Source organism: Ricinus communis, chromosome 3 (genome assembly GCF_019578655.1).
Source record: "Ricinus communis isolate WT05 ecotype wild-type chromosome 3, ASM1957865v1, whole genome shotgun sequence".
NCBI classification, from domain to species: Eukaryota; Viridiplantae; Streptophyta; class Magnoliopsida; order Malpighiales; family Euphorbiaceae; genus Ricinus; species Ricinus communis.
Window position 1 is genome coordinate 8,915,689 of NC_063258.1, and position 23,670 is coordinate 8,939,358.

Consider the following 23,670-nt stretch of genomic DNA (forward strand, 5'->3'; position numbering starts at 1 on the left):
CTTGTTACAACTGGAATTTGAATAGTAAGAACTGGTAGTTAACACTTAGAGATAAGGTTAATTCACTCGTCGGATTAAGAATTAACAACTCTTAATAGATTTAAATCATGCTTAATGCTAATATGTAATAATCTGATAGGAAGAGATTCCATTAAGTTAGTACAGGTTTAGGGAGTCGGTAAACTCGAGAGAGGAACCGAGTTCGATTTAGGATTTAGGCACGGGTAAGCAAGATTGGTAATTTATAAAATCAACCTTTAGAATTCCATCACTTAGGTCCCCTTTGGGTTTGCTTCTCTTGTTGTGGTTGTCTTTCGATTGTCAGTTGCTGTTTATTCCTTTATTTGCATTCATAATCATTAGTTAATTAATTTAGACTTCTCACACTCTATTTCAGACTAGATAACATAAGTGAACAGTAGTAACTCTAGGTTCACCCGATCTCCAGGGATACGACCTTGATACTCACTAGTGCTAGGCCACATCGATAAGTTCACTGCCTTAGGTGTAGGTTGCATAAGTAGCCTATCAAGTATAATGTAAGTGGTACTTTTAATGTTGTTGATCTAACTCCTTTTGATGTAGATGATGAGCTTGAGTCATGGAAGAATCATTCAAAATAAGGGGGGAAAGATAAAGATGGGCTAGCACAATAAAAGCTTGAAGATGATAGCCTTGATGAGGAGCACGCAAGGAAAGCTAAGGATGCTAAAGATGGTCTAAGCTCGCCTCAAGGTCTAGAGCCAAGAAGTTGCAACAAGCCTTAAATGATTATAGACAAGATTGGGCTAGCAAGGATATTCCATTTAAAGGCCCAAGATCTATAAATATTAAGGAGCATCAAGATTGGGCTTTATTCAATCTATTGGATGTGCAAGCCCATGAAGAACCAATTGAAGCCGAAATATGCTTGTCGACCTTGGATTATTTTTATTAAGTTTATTTAGGGCAGAATAGTCTTTTTCCTATTAGTTGTCTTCTAGGGTTTGTTTCAAGTCTATTGAACTTGAACCAAGCCATATGTTACATTAAGTTTTGATTAGTAATGATAATTCATTTTTCTAGCAACCTTTGCTTGAATTCTTGTATTCTTTTTAAATGCATTTAACACTTATCAAAGATTTGATCTATCTTTATGGCATGCTAGGATTAGGGTTTAAAGGACTTAGTTTTCTTTAGGTTCTAATTCTATTGATCAACTTTATAATCTAATCTAGAGTGATCCTACGATTTGATTCAATTTGTTAGTGGGTTTCTAGGTTAGTGATATACGGGTTCACAACTATTAGAGTTTGTATATTCTATTCCTAAAGGTTCTTAACAATTCGCTAATGCATGTTTTCATAAATCTGCAAAGTTCTTAAAGAAACCCATAACTTGATTGCCCATAAGGTAAAGAACTAAAATTGTAACGACCCGAAACTAGATCACATGAGATATTGTCCCCTTTGGCCCTCCACTGGCCTCATGGTTTTGTCCCCTTGGCGGGTTCGAGAACTTCCCAAGAGGTCCTTTTGTCCCCTTGGTGGGTTGAAAAACTTCCCAAGAGGTCCCCCATCTTGGAATTTTTCTGAACCAAGCACGTTTAACTTTAGAGTTCCTACAACTCCACAACTAAAAAACCAAAAGGCACCTCAAGTGATTAGTTCCAACTCTTTATATATATGTTATCAACCATTCTCCGCCCCCTTTCAATGTGCAATTCGATTCATTCATGTACCCCCGTACCTCAGAGTGCTGTCATCCTAGAAGCCTGCTAGAAGCTGCTTCTTGTCCAGGCATTCTATCTTTTTTTTTGCCTTAGCAATCACTTCCCGCCCTCGTCGGACCGCTCTCTAGGCCAGGGTGTCACATGCCTACCAGCTTCTGCCTGGTTCATCCTCGAACCACACATCTACTAGAAGGGTCCTGCTCTAATACCATTTAAAACAACCTGGAACTAGATCACATGAGATATTGTCCGCTGGCCCTCCACTAGCCTCATGGTTTTGTCACATTGGGGAGTTCGAGAACTTCCCAGGAGGTCCCCCATCCTGGAATTTTTTTGAATCAAGCACGTTTAACTTTGGAGTTTTTACAACTCCATAACCAAATAACTAAAAAGCGCCTGATTTGATTAGTTCCAACTCTTTACATATATGTTATCAACCATTCCCCGCCTCATTTCAATGTGCAATTCGATTCATTTGTGTACCCTCGTACCTCAGAGTGCTACCATCCTAGAATCCTGCCAAAAGCCGCTCCTTATCCAGCTATTCTATCTTTTTCTTTGCCTCAGCGATCACTTCCCGCCCTCATTAGATCGCTCTCTAGGCCAGGGTGTCACAAAAATAATATACTCACTAGCCTTAAGTATTCGAATGCATGCAGTTTTTATAGCGCGAAAAGCCTTCTTTCCATAACAAGAAGAAACTAGAAGCTAAATTATAAATAAATAAAGACAGATGAATAAACTAAAGTCAAATCAAGAACTAGAGAGTAGTTGATTAGTCAACGACATTCATGGTCCTAAATTTTATGAGCCAGCTTAACAAAAATAAGGAAAAATTTGCGTGGGCATACCTAATAACATTTCGACCCAAATTACTTTACTATATGCATCCCAAACATCCAAACGCTCACATTCCTGCTTGTATTACACTTAGATTTATTGAAAATAATATAATTTCTCATTTATACGCATGGATTTACATCTCGTCCTGCTTGATCATCAAGCTAAGCCCTAATACCACTAGTCAAGCTTGTCAATTGCATTACCATGATTCCTTATGCGAATCCTTGTGTCATTAGGATCATGCATAGAGAAATAAGGAATGATGAAGATCCCAATGGTGCGAATTTTGAATCAGAATATTTGGGCATCCCTCGATTTTTAGTGTTCCTTCTTTCCGTTAAGAAATTCGTCTACAATCATTTGAAGAATGATTTCAATACACTATCAACTAATTTTTTTTCTTTGCATTTGTCCAAGCCTTGGATCAGTGTCTATGATTATTGCTTCCACGCGCTTTAAGTCAACAATCCTATTTATGATCGCCAAATAAAACTAAACCATCGTATTAGATAGAAATTATAAAGAGAGACACAAAAATGACAAAAAATGAGAATATAGGTAGGACTTTGGATCCAATAAGGAAACAAATTATGAATTATTTGTTCTCTTCCATACAGCTAAGTGTAAAGATCAAGTCGAATTAATTTAAACATAATGGTAGACAGACAACATAAAAGAAAGGAAAGGCGTTGATTTCTTGCAAAGTTCTTAAAAGAACACATAACTTGATTTCTGAAATAATATGCTCATTAGCCTCAAGTAATCAGTTCCAAGTGGTTTTCATGTTAATGTGTTGGGGTCCGCAATTCAAAAGGAGTTCTCAAGCTTATTCATGAGGGACCACTTCTCTTTCTCAAGCTCCATATAGAATGGCTCTAGCTGATTTGAAAGAGCTAAAGGTACAATTGCAAGAATTACTTGATAAAGGCTACATTAGGCCTAGAGTATTATTGCCTTGGGGAGCATCGATTTTGTTTGTTAAGAAGAAGGACGGCACTATGAGATTGTATATTGATCATAGACAATTGAATAAGGTGATAGTTCACAACAAATATCTGTTACCACAGATTGACGATTTATTTGATCGAAGGAGCTCATGTATTTTCTAAGACTGATTTAAGATCCAAGTATCACCAATTGAAGATTAAGGAAGCAGATGTTCCTAAAACAATATTTAGAACTCGATACGGCCATTATGAATTCTTAGTGATATCGTTTGGGTTAACTAATGCTCCAGCTGCATTCATGGACTTGATGAATGGGGTATTCAAGCCTTATTTAGACAGTTTTGTAATTGTGTTTATAGATGACATTCTGGTGTACTCACGAACAAAGGAGCAACATGCTAAGCACTTGAGGATTGTATTACAAACATTGGGAGATAGGCAATTGTATGCCAAGTTGAGCAAGTATGAGTTTTGGCTAGAGAAAGTGGTATTTTTAGGGCATAACATTTCATCCAAGGGAGTATATGTTGATCTGAAGAAAATTGAGGTGACCGTTAGTTGGAAACAACCTACCAATGTGCATGAGATACATAGTTTTTTAGGATTAGCAGGCTATTGTAGGAGGTTTGTGCAAAACTTCTCTACTGTTGCTTTACCTTTGACAAATTTATTGAGGAAGAATGTGAAATTTGTATGGAATAAATGCTAAGGCAGTTTTAATGAACTGAAGGCATGCTTAACTTTAGGACTAGTGTTGACACTACCAATGATAAGGCAATAATATGTTATGTACAATGATGCATCCATAAATGGTTTGGGTTGCGTGTAATGATGCAACAAGGTAAGGTGATAGCACATGCCTCTCGTTAATTAAGACCACCTGAGTTGAATTATCCTACACATGACCTTGAGTTAGCAGTAGTTGTTTTTGCTTTGAAGATTTGGAGGCATTATTTGTATGGTGAGAAGTGATAGGTTTTCACAGATCACAAGAGTTTGAAATACCTATTAAACCAAAAGGAGTTGAATTTGAGGCAAAGGAGATGAGTTGAGTTATTAAAGGATTATGATTGCACCATTAAGTATCACCTAGGAAAAGCTAATGTAGTAGCAGATGCACTTAGCAGGAAGTCCTCAAGTAACTTATCTTATATTCGTACTATGAGAATTCCATTGTTACTTGAGTTGAGGGCAATAAATATAGAGTTAGCTCAGGGAGAGAATCGAGCATTGCTAGCCACTTTGAATGTTCAACGAGTGCCAATTGATAGAATCAAAGAGGCACAAGGTCAAGATGAGCAATTGGTGAAAATCAAGGAACAAGTTCAACAAGGTAACCTAGTAGATTTTATGATCTCAGAGAATGATATTTTTCTTTACGGGGGTAGATTGGGTGTACCTAATGTTGAAGTTCTTAAAAGGGAGATAATGGAGGAAGCACACAATTTAGCATATGCCATGCATCCGGTGAGCACTAAATGTACCAGACCTTGAAGGATAATTATTAGTGGTTAGGGATGAAAAGGAATATTATAGATTTTATGAATAAATGTTTGGTGTGCCAACAAGTTAAATCAGAACACAACATCCGGTAGGAACATTGAAACCTCTTCCTATTCCTGAATGGAAGTGGGAGCATATTACTATGAATTTTATGATAGGATTGCCTGTAAAGGTGAATTAATCATTGGATAAACTTGCTAAAATCTACATTCGGGAGGTAGTGAGATTGCATGGTCAGTCAGAGAGAATAATTCAAACACTAGAAGATATGTTCCAACTTGTATGATGGAATTTTAGGGTAGTTGGCGATTAATTGAGTTTTCCTACAACAACAACTTTCATTCGAGCTTAAGGTTGGCAGCTTACGAAGCATTATATGGTAGGAAGTGCAAGACTGCAATTTGTTGGGATGAAGTTGGAGAAAAGCAGTTAACTGGTCTAGAAATTTTACAGATGACAACTGAGAAGATTCAGTTAATCTGAGATTGACTAAAGGAAGCTTAAGATAGACAAAAGAGTTATGCAGACTTAAAAAGGGTACTGATTAAATATATTATGGGTGACAAGGTTTTCCTTAAGATTTCACCATGGAAAGGAGTACTACGGTTTGGTAAAAGAGGGAAATTAAGCTCTAGGTACATTGGTCTATTTGAGGTGATTGAAAGGATTGGTCCAGTAGCTTATAGATTGGCTTTACCTCCAGAATTATCTCAAATTCATGATGTTTTCCACATTTCTATGTTAGGACTTTATTTTTAGTTATCTCTTTTAGTTAGGATGTTTATCTCTATCCTATTTGGGCTGTAATTCCTTAATAGCTTAGAATTAGGGTTTTCTAAAGGCTATAAAAGCCTAGTACGGATTTTCGAGCTCATGGATTGATGATTAATATATTTTGTGAGTTTATACTCTATTCTTAGTTCTTGTTGGAGCTAATTTGAACTTATCAAGCAATTCATTATTTATGGCATTCAAATTCGACTTATCAACTTAGAATCCATACTAAATTATGGCGTCTTCTACCTCTAATACCTTAGGTTTGATAGTTGAATATACTTAAGGTTTCCATTGACCTGGTTCTTATCACAAAAGACTCCATTGTATACGAGTTTAATCCTTTGAAATAGGTTAGGTTCGTATCACAAAAGACTCCATTGTATTAAGAAAAACATCCTCACTTTTCACCAATTCAACTTTTGCCTCATCCTGATCATCATTAATGATTTATTCAATTTTGAATTCGCACAAGGATAAATAATTGTTGTCTTTCTCACAATCTTCAATCATCGCATCTTTAAACTCTTCATTGACTTTAATAGAGTAATTTACCTCTTTTACATCATCTTGATTACTTTTCAATGTTGGCTTATGCTCGGCTTTGTTTTGGAGATGCTTAGTATAATTATGAATCGACTCCTTTAATTCAAAAAGAATTATGCATAATCGAATTGATATCCTTGATAGTATACATGTTTGCATGCTTGATTTTGAGTTATTTTTAAAGCAATTTATGTTTTTTTTGTATTAGGACCACCCTGTTTTAGTTTCCTTTATGTCTTAGGTGTTTCTCTAGGTACATCATCAAAGTTAGAGAGAAATTAGACAAGAATCGGGAAGAAACGAACGAATCGGGCGCGTTAGACTGTTCAACACGTCCGTGCTGAGGAGCACGGTCAGGGTCAGAGGGCATGCTGAAATGCCTTTCCTATGGCGATTTGAAGTGATTTGCAATATGGTTTTCGAGAGTGACACGGCCTAGGAGCATGTCCGTGTTGAGGAGCACAACCCAAATCCAAGTCATGCTGAAGAAGGCCAAATGTACACTTTTAGATCAACATGATATGGATTCAGCATGGCCTAAATCCAGGCCATGTTGGATCCCAAAACCCAAGTTAAAACAAAAGAAGAAAAAAGGAGAAAAAGGAAAAACAGAGAAGAAGAGAACTTTGGACTATTCAAGATAGACCTTAAGAGCTAACTTCCAAACGATCAAGAAGAGGAAAACAGAGATGAATTCTACTTCAAAATCATCAAGATAGCCGATCTTGAAGATTGGATCCAAGATTCTAGGGAAGAAGAAAGAGATCTTGAGCTGTATAGTGTGGATATAGAGTTATTAAAGAGGGATAACATCTTACCATTTCAGAAAAGGGTGTTCATGTTCTTTTCAATTCTTATATACTTTGTGTTCCATTCCTATTTTACTTTAGCCATGAACATATGTAACTAATTCTATCAAACCCATTTGGGGTTGATCTTTAGCCATGCTAGGCTAGTTTTATGCTTAAATGATTGGACTATTGATTTAAGATTGTAGTTTTCATTCAAGTATAATAAAATTTATTGTTTCTTCTTCATTATTGAATCAATTTGAGAACTCCTTTGTAATTGAGAAATTCAATTGCGTTTGGACAACTGCTTGTGTGATTAGGTGATTTGCATCCTAGAGATAAGTGTAATAGCTTACTGGAATAAGAACCAGACATTCTTATTAGTGTAATTTAAAGATTAATGCTATTCTAAAATCGATTGTTAGGAAGAGAATCTAACTTTAGATCTTTAGGGTTAGAAATTGGTTAACTTAAGAAAGAAGCCAATTCATTCAAGAAATTATCCACAGATCACAATTCTTAATAAATCAATTCATAAATTATTATTTGTAAGCCGGCTAGCTAGAGTGATCCCCAATTGGGTTAACTCATCTTATTATCCTTTTTCAACTTTTATTCTCTTTATTAAATTTTAGCTTTCAATTGCATTCTTAATCATTTTTAGTTAACAATCTTCACCACCTTTTGATCGGTTAGATAATAGGATTAACGTAGTAGTAGTAGTTTCTCAGTTCCCGTGGAATACAATATTGATAGTTGTCATAGTTAGATTACATTCGATAAGTGCACTTGCTTGTAGATTTCTAGTCGTGTTAGCGAGCCATCAAGTTTTTGGCACTGTTGCTGGGGAGTTTGTTTTGAGAAATATTGTGAACTATGTGTTCTTGTTAATTTAGCCATTTACTATTTATTCTTTATTTGTTTTTTGTTCAATTTTCTTCTTTTATTCATTTGTGTTGTTGGTTATTTGTTGTTTCAGGTAGTGTATGATCAGGAGGTCCAATATTTATCTAGTAGACCCTCTACCAGAACTAGAGCGATCCCTCAAGCAATTGAGAAAGCGATTGAACGTAGAGGAAGAAGAGATTCAGGTTAGAAAATCCATATACGAGAGTGAGTCTGGAAACATTGTAATATAGATGGCAGATGCCAATGACAACAATGACAATAACCGGACGATGTATGATTTTGCAAAACCATTGTTGGAGGGGATATGAACATGCATTACGAGACCGGCTGTTGCCGCCAATAATTTTGAAATAAAGCCTAATGTTATTTAAATGGTGCAGCAAACGATTTAGTTTGGAGGCCTGCAAGATGAGGATCCTAATGCACATATAGCAAGTTTCTTGGAGATTTGTGATACCTTCAAGATTAATAGGACAACAGACGATGCAATTCGTCTCCACTTGTTCCCATTTTCCTTGAGGGATAGAGTAAAGCAGTTGCTATAGTCACTACCTCCTAACACTATCACTATTTGGGATTGTTTGGCAGAGAAATTTCTATTAAGTACTTTTCTCCCTCTAAAATTGCTAAACTTAGAGATAACATATCTTTTTATGTGCAGTTTGACAATGAGTCGATGTACGACACTTGGGAGAGGTACAATGACCTACTACAATGCTGCCCACACCATGGACTACCAATCTGGTTATAGGTATAAACTTTTTATAATGGTTTGAATTTGGCTACTAAGCAAATGGTAGATGCAGCTGCAGGTGGTTCTTTGAGCAGCAAGACACGAGAGCAAGCCCAAAGTTTGATTGAGGAGATAGCTAAAAATAATTACCAGTGGCACACTACTAGGAGCAGGATGGGACGTCAAGGGAGTATACACCAGTTGGATGCCACTGCAACCTTGGCAGCTCAAGAGGATTTATTATCTAAGAAACTTTATCAACTCCAGATGCATGTCCAAGCAGCTCAAACAAGCTGTGAGTTTTATGGTGGCCTGCATTACAATAGTAACTGTATATCGAGAGATATGTTTGCTTCCTCTTCTTTATCTAACCATGAACAGGTGGACTATATGGGAAGTCAGCCTAGGCAGTAGAATAACCCGTATAGAAACACCTACAATCCGGGATGGAGAAATCATTCGAACTTCAGACGGAGGAACAACAACAACTAGGGGCCACCAGGGTTTCAGCAACTACATCAACAGTCGTAACAATTTTTTCTCCCACCTCAGTTTCCTCAGGCTCAAGAGAAAAAGCCTAACTTAGAGGAGCTGATGATGAAGTTTGTGTCTGCTTCAGAGACTAGATTCCAGCAGACGGACGCAGCTCTTAGAAATCAACAGGCCTCCATTCAGAACTTTGAGAATCAGATAGGCTAGATTTCTAAGATGATGACTGAGAGCCAGCCAGGGACTTTGCCAAGTAATACGGAGTCTAACCCGAGAGAGCACGTGAAGGCTATCATTTTATTGGTATATATGATTATAATTAAGTTTCTTCATTTTAGCTTAATTTCTTTTTTTTTGTTAATCTATTGAGATATTTTTTTTGGTTGATCCTCTTTGACTCCTAGATTGTATTGGATGATCAGTAAAACTTAATTACTTATGTTGGTAGGTAGGTTTATATTGTTAACGATAGGTTTTTACTAAATACCAACCCAATCAATAACAGGTTAATATTGTTTCATTTTTTTTGAATTTTTAATTTTGTACACTAAATGCATAAACATGTTATTTAGTGATTGGTGTAAACAAGTAATTTTATTTATTGCCTTTCAATTTTTTAAGTATATTCCTATTTCTAATGATGATGATGCTGTGCAGGAAGATTCGGGTAGGAAAGATGGAAATAGCAAGGTGATGGAGCTAGAGAAGATAGAGGCTAGGAAGAAGAGTCCTCTGAGGGAATACCAGTCCCCAATCCCATATCCTGCCAGGTTGAAGTAGGAGAAAGTCGATCAACAGTTCATTAAGTTTCTTGACTTGTTTAAATAACTACGAATTAATTTACCTTTTGTTGAAGCTATTTCACAGATTGGTGAGTCTAATTATGCTACCCGTGGATGAATTCTTAACCAAGTTCGGTTTCTCTCTCGAGATAACCGAATTCCTAAATCTAATAACCTAAAGTTGGAATCTCTTCCTAACGATTGATTCTTAAATTAGCATTAAGCTTTAATCCGCCTCTATTAAGCTTTGTTAATTCTTAATCCGGCTAGTTAATTATCCTTATCTCTAAGCGATTATTAACCAGTTCTTGCTATTCAAAATTCTAATTGCCAAATGGACTTCTCAATCACATAAAGCAATCTAAACACACAATTCACAACGTCTCATGAATAATGCATTATCTTATTAATACTGAAAACAAGAAGAATACAAAACCAACTCAAACAATCCAATAATATAATATCAAGCCAATATAGTAAAGAATTCCCAATGGATTTAATCAATCTAGCTAATCATGTTCATTCTCAAAATACACAAGAATTCAATTACAACAATAAGCAAAGGTAGAGAAAACCCGATTACACCCTTGGATGAGAGTAAACAGCCCCAAATCCTTTTGCTCCAATTGAATCGATTCTTGTTCCTCTTACTCGGATTGAAAATCAATCGACGAACCTCGCCCAATCTTCGATCTTTGAAGGGAATCCGATTGAAACCTTGATCCAAGTCTCCTTTTCTCTTAGTTTCAACTCAAAATCCCCTTAGGGAAAGAAAAATTAGGGTTTGGGATGTTCTAACCCTAGCCGCCTCCTTTTTTTCCTCTCTTTGTTCTTTTAATTAATACCCCTTGTCGCCTCCAACATGGCCGTGTCCTTGGCCGTGTTAAGGACACGGTCTGGTGTTCCTGGCTGTGTTACTCTCTATGGCCGTGCTCCATAAGGTCTACTTCTTCTTTGATGTCCAACACGGCCGTGTTGGTTCCCGTGTTGGTAACACGGCCTGTGTTTGTGACTGTGTTGAGAACAGGGCCAGTGTTGAGACCAACACGACCATGTTCAGCTTTCTCATGCCCGTACTTAGCTCGTTTCGGCAGCTTTGACGTCCAATTATGCTCCAATTCTTTCCTTTTTCATTCTTTGACTTCTTTTGGACCTAATGCACACAAACATATGCATAGGGTGAGTGTTGGTACCAATTCACATCCAAATATCCATAAAATCGATCTTAAAAACCCCATTTAGATGTGTGTATTTTACGCACATCAAATAACCCCACACTTAGCTCATTGCTTGTCCTCAAGCAATCAAAAGTAAAATAAGAAAAATAAACCATTAAGAAACAACACTTAAACTGATAGACAAACTAGAGAGAGAGCTCCTGCACATATCCTTAACAAGTGTAAGTTAAACAGAAAGAAACGAAACAATCAATTCAAGTATCACAACCAAGGTGCCATTGATTCACAAAATACTATCTCAACAAAATTATTTAGAACCAACTCCTCACCAGATTCACTCTAAATCACTCAAAGTGTTTAAAGGGTAGTGTCTAATCGCTCAATGCATCAACTACTGCCTTACTTACTATATGCTTGCTTTTAAATCCTACTCCTACCACTTATGAAGAGTCAACAACCATGTCAAGAGGTCTTTATAAAGGTTGTAATGGGGATTAGGTAGGGGTAGGTAAATTTAGTCAGGGATAAACAATGAAATACATGACATGCACACAAGTCACAAAAATTATAAGGGATAAACAATGAACAGTAGTCCAAGTTGGGAAATAAGAATCAAGTCAAAATGTTTAGCTCACTTACTTTCTTTCTTTTCATCACCTTTCCCTCTTATTCTTCTTTTTCTTTTTTCTTTTTTTCTTTCTTTTCATAAGGGAATAACATTCACATAATAGAGTGAATTTCTTTTTGGATTGAAGTAAGCTGCTATAAGATTCCAACGCTATTCCCAAGACAAAAAATTCCCAATAAAAACAACTCATGCAAAATCATAACCCAAAGCAGAATAAAACTAAGTGGTAATGGAATATGATAGAAAATGGTGAAAGAGGGGGGTTATCTGCAGAATCAATAAACGAATGAAGGCTATTTGGCTAGAATGAAAACCTAAGTGCCTCTATCATACCAAAGTGTTAAACTCTTCTTGTGGCCCTCATAAGCATTACCGAGCAAGTTCTAAAGGTAAAGACAGTAATCGACACTCTTAACAAGAAATAAATACAAGCATATAAAGTGTATGCTTACAATTTAGGCTCAATTTCTCACAAGTGTGCTTTTGAGTAGGTTCCAAACAAAAATCATCAAAACAAAATTAAATAAACCAAAGCAACTTAGGGCAAAACTCAAACTAATTATCTTACATTCTTCTGCATAACTCAACATTATCGGTTTTACCCGATCACATGGACATAAACAAGATTTCAAAAGCAAGTCAACAGTAAGAGCATCGAAACAAAGTGAAAATTTTTCAAAATTTTACAAAAAATTGCACAAAGAATAAACAAATAACTGAGATGGAATAAATGAAATGCGATATATACACTAGAAAAGGATCTGAATTTCATATACAAAATAATAGAACATGAAAGCAAGTATATATTGATATCACCACCCCACACTTGAAGGACACACCGCCCTCGTACAAAATATATGAAATGAAAAAGGAAAAAGAAACTAATACTGCCCTGATTATGGCTCCGGAGTGAAAAGAGGTGCATCAGCAGGTATATCAGGGCGCTAGCTGGTCTGTGGTGGAGGAGTGGCTGCAAATAATAAAATAAGGAATTAAAATCAAAACTGAAATAAAAATTAAATAAAATATGAAGACTAAAACTAATAAAATGTTTCAAAATGAAAGGGTAAAAAAATTAAAAATTAAAAATGAAAAAAGAAATAAAATAAAATTTGGGGTGCCTCCCAAAAGCGCTTCTTTTTGATGTGATGAGTCTTCTTAGCTGGACTCATGGTGAAAAGCAAACGGGCGTGATTGACGACCATCCATCCTTCTTCCAAGCAAATGGCTTCAAGTATCCGCTTAAAGGGATAATCGTCGACTTCCTCTTCCGGACTGTCAAGCAAGCTGCCAGTATAATGGGTAAAACTCGCTCCTCGTATAATTGAACGTAGCCATGATGCTCTAGGGGCTCTTCCAATTTGAAAGCTAGAGTTTCAACAATTGGAAGGATCGATGGTTGGGCAATCTCTTCAGGAGTGTCGAAGGTTTTCTTCAGTCCCTGGCTTGGTTCACTTGCTAGAAGAAACTCGAGCTCCTCCAAGACTTTTTCATTGGATAACTCGTGCTCATCTTCCATCATCGAAGGGACTTGTGGAAAATCCACCAACAATTCCTCTAACTGCAACTCAGCATTATCAACTGTACATTCTTGTTGATAGTCTTTCAGAGGAATCATGTATGCCTCTTCCTTTTATGGTTCTATCTCCATGTTCAAGAAATCATCCAGCACAGAAGCATCATCTTCAAACATAGTAGATAAACCAGAAAAATTCTCACCTGAACGCAAAGTGATGGCGCTCAAATGTTCCTCGGATTCAGTAGTGTTTGATGGAGTTCCTAATTGCTCTTCAGCTAGTAACTTGAAGATTAAGCCTACTTGATGCTCTATGTTGTTAATCGAGGCTTGTTGATCTTCAAGTATCCTCTCTGTTTGTTGGAATCTATCATCAAGACTTGTAATGAACCTCATCATCAGCTCATCCGACACTAACTCTTCATCTTGAGTTGAAGGTGCAAGATTAGGTCACGATGTGGTTCACGAGATTCCGTGGTTCTCGGGCCATCTAAGCTCCATCCATAGGGTGAATGAGTGCTCCACTCTTGATTATAGGTGCTTCCATACGAGTCATTTGGCCAATTGCACGTATAATTCACCTGTTCACAGTTATAAGAATAAGGAGTAAAATCACTACACAATGGACAATCATTACTCAAATGTAAACCACAACAAAATTCATAAAAAACTTGAGATGAAAGGATAGGAGTGGAAAGTTGATCGGTAGCCCTGCAAAACGATTCCACTCGAGCTTCTAAAGATGCACGGGTATCCCAATTTTTAGCACTCTCTTGGTTCCTAATCCCATTTTCCAATGCGTAATACAAAGAGTTTGAGTTTAGCATTGAACCTCCTTATCATTCACTATCTGAATCATAAACTTAAAATAAATAAATATGTACAAATAAAATAAAATAAATAAACAAAAACAATCATAAAATAATAAGAAAGAAAAAAAATGGCTAAATTAACAAATAGCAAATTTCACTCTAGTTTTCAAACATTCCCCGGCAACGGTGCCAAAAACTTGATGGGTGCTACTCGTGTTAGCTACAATCTAAGGTAGTGTACCTATCGATGCCGTCTAGCACTAATGGCGAGTATCAAGGTCGTATTCCTCGGGAAAGTGAAAGCCCAGAGTTACTCCTTTGTTCTTTGTTATATTAACCTAAAATTAGCGATAAATAATTTCTAAACTAACTAATAGCTACAAGCTAAGTCCTAAGGGAGATGCAAGAGTGATTGGTAAATGAAATAATCAAGATAAGAAGACAAACCCAAAGGAAATCTAAACTAGTTGGCAATCAAACAAAAGATAAAGGATTGGTGAGTCTAATTATGCTACCCGTGGACGAATTCTTAACCGAGTTCGGTTTCTCTCTCGAGATAACCGAATTCCTAAATCTAATAACCTAAAGTTGGAATCTCTTCCTAACGATTGATTCTTAAATTAGCATTAAGCTTTAATCCGCCTCTATTAAGCTTTGTTAATTCTTAATCCGGCTAGTTAATTATCCTTATCTCTAAGCAATTATTAACCAGTTCTTGCTATTCAAAATTCTAATTGCCAAATGGACTTCTCAAACACACAAAGCAATCTAAACACACAATTCACAACGTCTCATGAATAATGCATTATCTTATTAATACTGAAAACAAGAAGAATACAAAATCAACTCAAACAATCCAATAATATAATATCAAGCCAACATAGTAAAGAAATCCCAATGGATTTAATCAATCTAGCTAATCATGTTCATTCTCAAAATACACAAGAATTCAATTACAACAATAAGCAAAGGTAGAGAAAACCCGATTACACCCTTGGATGAGAGTAAACAGCCCCAAATCCTTTTGCTCTAATTGAATCGATTCTTGTTCCTCTTACTCGGATTGAAAATCAATCGACGAACCTCGCCCAATCTTCGATCTTTGAAGGGAATCCGATTGAAACCTTGATCCAAGTCTGCTTTTCTCTTAGTTTCAACTCAGAAACCCCTTAAGGAAAGAAAAGTTAGGGTTTGGGATGTTCTAACCCTAGCCGCCTCCTCTTTTTCCTCTCTTCGTTCTTTTAATTAATACCCCCTATCGCCTCCAACACGGCCGTGTCCCTGGCCGTGTTAAGGACACGGTCTGGTGTTCTAGGCTGTTTTACTCTCTATGGCTATGCTCCATAAGGTCTACTTCTTCTTTGATGTCCAACACGGCCGTGTTGGTAACACGGCCTGTGTTTGTGACCGTGTTGAGAACACGGCCAGTGTTGAGACCAACACAGCCATATTCAGCTTCCTCATGCTCGTACTTAGCTCGTTTCGGCAGCTTTGACGTCCAATTATGCTCCAATTCTTTCCTTTTTCATTCTGTGACTTCTTTTGGACCTAATGCACACAAACATACGTATAGGGTGAGTGTTGGTACCAATTCACATCCAAATATCCATAAAATCGATCTTAAAAACCCCATTTAGATGTGTGTATTTTACGCACATCACCCAGGTATGTGAAGTTCTTAAAGGAAATCTTTAGCAACAATAGGAAGTTAGAGGACTTGGCGATCGTGACCTTAAATGAGGAGTGTTCAGCTATACTTTATAACAAATTGCTATAGAAGAAGCTTGATCTAGGGAGTTTTACTATCCCTTGTGTGATTGGTGATTTGACAATTAGCAATGCTTTAGCTGACTTAGGAGCTAGGATTAATTTAATGTCGTACAGTTTGTTTACCAAGTTAGGGCTGGGTGAGATGAAAGCCACTAGGATGAGCATACAATTAGTTGATAGGACTATTAAGTATCCTAGGGGTATTATGGAGGATATACTTGTTAAGGTTGACAAATTTATATTTCCTATTGACTTTATGATCACTGACATGGATGGTGAGAGTAACATACCTTTAATTTTAGGTTGACCTTTCCTTGCAACGTCTAGGGCTATTATAGATGTTTGTGATGGGAAGCTTAAACTTAGGGTATGGGATGAAACTGTCACTTTTGATTTGAATAATTCTATAAGACAGTCCTTAGATCATGATGATACTATTTTTTTGTTGATTTACTTGATGATGTTATTGATATACAGTTGCAGGAAATATTACTTAATGATCCCTTACGAGTTGCCTTGCAGGCAAAGGATGAGCATGAGCTATCCAATGAGAGTGTGTTGGAGCAGCTTACATTTTTGTTAGCTAATGAACTAAGCAAGAATACTAATAAGTTTATTACGATTGATAGGGTAGGTGTGCAAAAACTGAGGCTGTCATTATAGGAACCACTAGTCCTTGGTTGAAAGAGCTCCCAAAGCACCTCAATTATGCATATCTGGATGAGGATAACATGTTGCCTTTCATCCTAGTAGCAGACTTGGCACCCGATGAGAGAGAGATGACTTTTACCTATCTTAGGAAGTACCAAAAGGCGTTTGCTTAGAAAATTGCTGACATTCCTAGGATTAGTCCTAGCTACTGCTTGCACAAGATCTGTATGGAGGATAGCTGTAGGCTAGTGGTGCAACCACAGCACAGACTAAACCCGAACATGAAGGAAGTGGTTAAAAAGGAGGTAATTTTTTTTATGTAGGTTTGATTTACGCTATATCTGATAGTTCCTAGGTTAATCCTGTGCAGGTAGTTCCTAAAAAGGGAGGTATGACCGTGGTTAAAAATGAGAAGGACGAGCTTATACTGATTAAAATGGTAACGGGCTTTCGAGTGTATATAGATTACATGAGGCTAAATGATGCCACTCGAAAGGACCATTTTCCCCTTCCTTTTATTGATCAAATGTTGGAAAGGTTGTTTGGGCATATGTTTTATTATTTCTTAAATGGTTTTTTAGGTTACTTCCAGATTCCCATTGCACCTAAAGACCAGGAGACAATCTTTACATGCCCGTATGGGAGGATGCCATTCATATTGTGCAATGCACATGCGACTTTTTAAAGGTGTATAATTGCGATCTTCCATGATATGATTGAGAATTTCCATGGAGGTCTTTATGAATGACTTTTCTATATTTGGTAACTCTTTTACTCAGTGTTTACATAATCTAGAACGCATGCTTGAGCGTTTTGTGGATGCTAACCTAGTCTTTAATTGAAAAAAGTGTCATTAATGGTTAGGGAAGGTATAGTGCTGGAACACAAAATTTTGCATGAGGAGGTGGAGGTCGATGGGGTCAAGGTGGTACTATTACTAAATTACCCCTACCTAGTTCAATTAAGGCTATTAGGAGTCTATTAGGTCATGCAGGTTTCTATAGGAGGTTTATTAAGGACTTCTCTAAGATTGCTAGATGATAAGCATCATACTACATATGTTTTCATGCCCGATTGTTTACATTTTTATGCATGATTATCCCATTTTATGCTGAAACACCTGTCTTTTGTTTCCTTTCTCATTTCATGTCATTTTTGAAGGACATCATCAATAATCGAGGGAAATACGTGTGATTACGGACCAAAATCCATCAAACTGGGCGAGGACTAGCACCCCGAGGGTTGAGCACGGCCTGGACTCCGGCCGTGCTGAATTGCCAAGAAGCTATCCCCAATTGTGCCATTTCAGCACGACTTTCGAAGCCACCACGGCCTCCGTACGGCTGTGGTGGCTCGACTTAGGCCGGCTGGAAGGAGTCGGCTAGACAACAGATTTCCACAGATTCAAGATACTGACTGGACTCCGGCCGTGATGAATCATCACAGCCTGGACTCCGGCCATGCTGAATCAACTATATAGGCAATTTTGAATTCTTTTGGAAGGGGGGACGAATTTTGGACTCAATTTCAAGACACACACTTAATCAATTGTTTCCTATACCTCAATTGTAGACCTTGAGAGATCAAATTCATCAATTGAAGGAGGGATTTCACTTGTTCCAATATCGAATTGAAGATCAAGACAAGCTTTGGGAGCATTCAAGAGGCAACTAGGGTTTGAGATTTCGAATTTGCAAATTTAGGGTTTCTCATTCAGCTTGAAAGAGAAGGGTGTACATGCCTTTAATTTTCTTTTCCTTATTTTGTTCCCTAATTGCTTTAACCATGAACATGAGTAGCTAGATCTTTTGAACCCATTGGGGTTCACCTTTGTTGATGGATTATGCTTAATTGTTAGTTTTATAATTGTCATTCTTGCAATCTTCTTGCTATTTAGTAATAAAAGTTTGATTCAGTTAATTTAAGACGTTGAATTAATTGTTTATTAGGTTGTTTCTTGACATTGAGAAATGCTTGTTACAACTGGACATTGAATAGTAAGGACTGGTAGTTAACACTTAGAGATAAGGTTGATTTACTCGCCGGATTAAGAATTAATAACTCTTAATAGTTTTAAATCATACTTAATGCTAATCTGTAGTAATCCGATAGGAAGAGATTCCATTAGGTTAGTGCAGGTTTAGGGATCCGGTAAGCTCGAGAGAGGAACTGGGATTCAATTCAGGATTTAGGCACGGGTAAGTAAGATCGGCAATCCATAAAATCCATCTTTAGAATTCCATCACTTAGGCTCCCTTTTGGGTTTGTTTCTCTCTTTACAATTGTCTTTTGATTGTTCGTTGTCCTTCATTTACTTAATTGCACTCATAACCATTAGCTGGTATGTTATAACTTTCACACCCTATTTCAGACTAGATAACATAGCAAGCAGTAGTAACTCTAGGTTCACCTGATCTCCAGGGATACGACCTTGATACTCACAAGTGCTAGGCTGCATCGGTAGGTTCACTGCCTTAGGTGTAGGTTGCATAAAGAGCCCATCAAGTTTTTGGCGCCATTGCCGGGGAACAGTAATGGTGAACTAGATTGAATTATTTTTGTGTTAATTTAGTCATTGTTTGTTTATTCATTTATTCTATATTTTTTATTATTTTTTATTATTTATTGTTATATTATTTTTGATTGATTGGTGGTTGTTTGGTTGTCGGTTTCAGGTAGTATATGACCAGGAGCTCTAACCCTGATCCTATAGCACCCTTATCTGACCCGGAGCGCTCTCTCAGATTATTGAGACGATGTTTGCAGGCAGTTGAGGAGGAGGACGGTGTTACGGTTCAGGTTCAAGGAACTGACGCGATGGAGAACCTCAACCCCCAGGCCGATGATGATCAAAGGACTATGTACGAGTTTGCTCGACCCTCTTTAGATGGGACAAAAACGAGTATAGTCAGACCTGCTGTAGTGGCCAACAATTTTGAGATAAAGGCTAATGTTATCCAGATGATCCAGTAAAGCGTGCAATTTGGAGGATTGCCCAGCGAGGATCCCAATGCACATATCTCCAACTTTTTGAAGATTTGTGACACATTCAAGATAAATGGAACAACCGATGATGCCATTCGGCTGAGATTGTTTCCATTTTCCTTGAGGGATAGAGCAAAGAGATGGCTGCAATCTCTTCCACAACAGATGATCACTACCTCGAAGGCGTTGCCAAAACATTTCTATACAAGTATTTTCCTCCCGCTAAAACTGCTAAACTTAGAAATGACATATCTTCTTTTGTGCAGTTTGATGATGAAAGCATGTACGATGCATGGGAGAGGTTTAAGGATCTTTTGAGATGCTGCCCACATCATGGATTGCCAGTGTGGATGCAGGTTCAGACCTTCTATAGCGGGTTGAACCTTCTAACGAGGCAGATGGTGGATGCTGCAGTAGGTGGGGCGCTAAGTCGTAAGACGCCCGAGCAGGCTCAGAACCTGATAGAGGAAATGGCCATGAGCAACTATCAGTGGCAATCCTCTAGGAGCCGACCAGGAAGACAGGGAGTGGTCAACCAAGTGGACTCTACAGCAGCCTTGGCAGCTCAAGTGGAGCTTCTAGCTAAGAAGATCGACCAACCTGCGACGTTGGCTGCGAGTTGTGGTGGCCCGCATTACAAAGGCGAACTGCATCTGCGGGAGGTATGTTTGCTTCATCCTCTACTACTTTTCCATCTAATTCTGCTATGTCTTCTAATGTTGAGCAGGTTGACTATATGGGGAATGCCCCAAGGCAGCAGAACTATCCTTACAGTAATACATACAACCTTGGGTGGCGCAATCATCCCAACTTCAGTTGGAGGAACAATAACGCTCAGGGTTCACCTAGTTTTCAGACACTTCATCACAGTTTCCAGAATATTCAATTTGGGCTGCACAAGCTCCTCCCTCTACCGGAAAAGAAGTCAAATTTAGAGGAGCTTATGATGAAGTTTGTGACGTCTACGGAGATGAGGTTCCAGCAAACTGATAGTGCACTTTGGAACCAGCAAGCCTCGATTCAGAACTTGAAGACCCAGATTGGCCAAATCTCTAAGATGTTGTCTGAGAGGCAGCAAGGAGCGCTCCCGAGCACCATTGAGTCTAACCCGAGGGAGCACGTGAATGCCATTACTTTGCATTCAGGTAAGTTAGTTTCGGCCTCCTTCTAAGCCCTGTTTTGATGACGCCACTATTGATGTGCAGTTAAGGCGAGCGGTAAGGTTAGGGAACCTGAGGGACAAAAGGTGAAATCAATTCCAGTCAGGGAATATCAACCTAAGATTCCTTATCCTGCTAGAGCTAAACAAGTAGAGGCGAAAGAGCAGTTTAGTAAGTTTTTAGATATTTTTAGACAACTGCATATTAACTTGCCTTTTATTAATGCATTGGAGCAGATGCCGAAGTATGCTAAGTTCTTAAAGGACATACTTAGCAGAAAAAGGAAGTTGGAGGAGGTCGCCCTATGTTCAAATTTTTAACGAGGAGTGCTCGTGGTGTTTGGAGCAAGTTGCAGGAAAACGTCACGATCTAAGGAGTTTCACTATTCCCTGCACTTTAGGTAATTTATGTGTTGATGATGCATTAGTTGATTTGGGGGCTAGCATAAATGTGATGCCCACTAATTTTTTCAATAAGCTAGGTTTGGGGGAGGCAAAATCCACTAGGATGTGCATTCAATTAGTCAATTGCCTGTTAAGCTTCCTAGGGGAATTGTGGAAAATGTGCTAGTTAAGGTAGATAAGTTCATATTTCCTGTGGACTTTGTGGTTTTGGATATGGACAATGAGCATGGTGTACCATTAATCTTAGGGAGACCTTTCCTTGCCACAGCTAGAGCTAAAATAGACGTACTTGAGGGGAAGTTAGAACTTAATGTAGGGGATGACTGTGTCACTTTTAGTTTACCCTCATTTGATAGTTCTTCCACCGACCATGTTCATGCCATTTGTTGTATTGATGGAATTGATCTTGCATGTAATACACAACCATAAGATGTACAAATGGATGATGCTATACATGTTTCTTCCCCTATTAGTATGTGTTATTCATCTGAAAAAAATAACTTGTATCAATATGAGACTTGGTGCTATGATAGACCCGAGAAGGGTAGTTGCAAGTTTGTTTTTGATAAGTCACTTAGCCGGAATTCGAAGTGGATGAATGGACATCCCAAATCGGTTCAGAGAGCACCTCCTTGGTCATCTACCGCACACATCGGACCTTCTCATTGCGCTTATATGCCTCGAGCCCCAACTTACATTGAGCCTACCTTCTTAATTTGCCCGCGATGCAGGAATGCTGATGTAGAGTCCAGCTAGACGACTCGAACAAAAAGAAGTGCCTTCGGGAGGCATTCCCGAATCTATTTTTGCTTTCTGAATTTTTGGACATTTTTTTTATTTTATTTTATGTAGTCATTTGCAGTTAGATATTTCAGTCTGTTTTTAGTAAGTTTGATTTTGAGGAGATGCTATCTTATTAAACCTTTTACTAGACGTTGCTTGGAATGTGTTTATTCTTGAGTTTTGCAGGAGTTAGCCTACTTGATGCTCGTACGTAATTTTGAGGACTAACATATGTTGATGTGTTAAAGTACACATCAAGGGCAGTATCTAGTAGACTTTCTAGTTTTTATCTCTTTTTGTCGTCTTGTTTTTCTTTTAGTTTTCCAATTTCTTTTATGGACTCCCATAATTAGCTTCATTTTACGTATTTTATTCCTGACTACCTTGTTCACACTGAGGACAATGTTTTTCATAAGTATAGGGTAGGTACCATAGATTTGTGCAGGTACTAATTTTGTCTTTGTTGTTTTTATCTTGAGTTCGCCTCTACTTTCTTCCTTTAGACACAAATCAGGGATTGGTCGCAGCTATAAGCCATTTCATTTCGGTTAGGGGGGCAGACTTGCATGATGAATATTCCCTAGTTTGGTGTTGCACTTGACCTCTATGATCAGGTGACCATAGAGTTAGATGATTTTAGAGGTTCCTTATACAATCTGGGAGTTTCTTTCGACAAGGCCTGGGAGACCATCTCAGAGGGGGACGAGCCTTACTACTCGTGCAATTCCAAGGCGTCCAGCCTCTCAGATAGCCTGTGCTATCTTCACTGCTTGCTCGCATATACATTGACAAGGCGAGGGGATAATTTTTGGAGTGATCACTCAGCCTGGCGTATTCTATTTATGGGCCCTGCATCAGAGAAGGAGGGTGGACATAGGGTATGGATTAGCCCAGCAGTGCAAGACTGTTACTGGGGACCCGAAGAAGTCTTGGATATGTTTGGACCTTATGTGACTAGGATTTCTAGGAAGATGGAGCTAGTAGATAGAGCTCTACTAGATGAGTTGACGCTTGTGGGCGAGATGACCCCTACTGGCCTCTCTACTATGTAGCATATGAGGATGACCACCCGGAGGACAAGGCCCCTAGGGCCAGAGTACAGACTTATTCTGTTGATAGCCTAGGCAACTCGGGAGGAGCAGGGGGAGCACCCTAGACCTGCAGATATTCCTGGCTCCTCCCAACCTTCATCCTCATCAGCTCCTCGGCCATCTAGTGTGTAGATTAATGAGTTGATTGTGAGATTTGATCGGATCATCGATATACAACAACAGCACACATATAGGTTCGAACAGGTTTGAGCAGGAGGTTAGAGCGCAGTTCTGGCATTTTGATGCTAATCAGAGGCAGATTCTGGATTTGCTACATAGGCAGTTGGCCTAGGGAGATAGGATAGAGGCAGCCATGCAGTAGAATAGGATAGACGATTTTGACTTTGCTAATTTTGGCAAATATTTCCCACCTCCAGTAGCCGCACCTCCACCACCTCCTCCACCACCACTAGCCTAATAGGATGAGTTGGGCAATATCTCTTTTCCTTTTTTGTGTACTTAATATGTTACTTCCCAACTCTTTTATACACTGCGGATAGTATGTCCTTCAAGTGTGGGGTGGATACGCCGCTGTTTTGGTTTTCATTTTCTTTTATTTTTCGATTGTTATGTAATGTATTATTGATGATGTATATCTTTACGATACTTAAGATTTTTATTAGCTTTTTGTTTATCTTCGAAAGATTGATAGTTATGATTTTGA

General features: G+C 38.1%; 1 non-coding gene across 1 annotated transcript; it reads right to left on the bottom strand.

Moving 5' to 3' along the window:
* Window positions 1-19,801: 19,801 nt before the first annotated feature.
* Window positions 19,802-19,908, bottom strand: LOC125369692. The gene has a single exon (XR_007215368.1). It is a non-coding gene; the product is annotated as a small nucleolar RNA R71 (small nucleolar RNA).
* Between the last annotated feature and the right edge of the window lie 3,762 nt (window positions 19,909-23,670).